This window comes from Cebus imitator, unplaced genomic scaffold, assembly GCF_001604975.1.
Source record: "Cebus imitator isolate Cc_AM_T3 unplaced genomic scaffold, Cebus_imitator-1.0 Scaffold131, whole genome shotgun sequence".
Lineage (NCBI taxonomy): Eukaryota > Metazoa > Chordata > Mammalia > Primates > Cebidae > Cebus > Cebus imitator.
Genome location: NW_016107446.1, coordinates 1,067,255 through 1,067,803, shown reverse-complemented (window position 1 = coordinate 1,067,803; position 549 = coordinate 1,067,255).

The window sequence follows — 549 nt, the reverse complement described above, 5'->3', positions numbered from 1 at the left end:
ACCTTTCCTCCCCTTCAGCAGGGCCGCAGCCAACACTTCTCTAACAAAAGCCAAGCCAACAAGAGAAAAGCATAATAAGCTTGATGTAGTGGCTCACATCTATAATCTCAGCACTTTGGGAGGCTGAGGCAAGAGGATCATGAGCCCAGGAGTTTGAGGCCAGCCTGGGCAACATAGCAAGAACCCTGTCTCTACAAAAAAAAAAAAAAAATAAAAAAAATATATATATATATATATATATATATATAATTACCCAGGCATGGTGGTGCAAGCCTGTGGTTCCAGCTACTCGGGAAGCTAAGGCAGGAGGATTGCTTGAGCCCAGGAGCTTGAGATAGCAGTTCACATGGTACGATCACCCCACTGCACTCCAGCCTGAATGACAGAAAGAGATCAGTCTATTCATCAAAGCTTTATGTGACATAGAAACCTTGAGAATGAGGACTCAAAAGGCCCAAGGAAAGCTGCCCATTGTTATGCTTAGATTTGATGAGGGATGGACAGTCCTGGGGAAATATGATGAAAAGGGAATTTCTTTTTTTTTTTTTT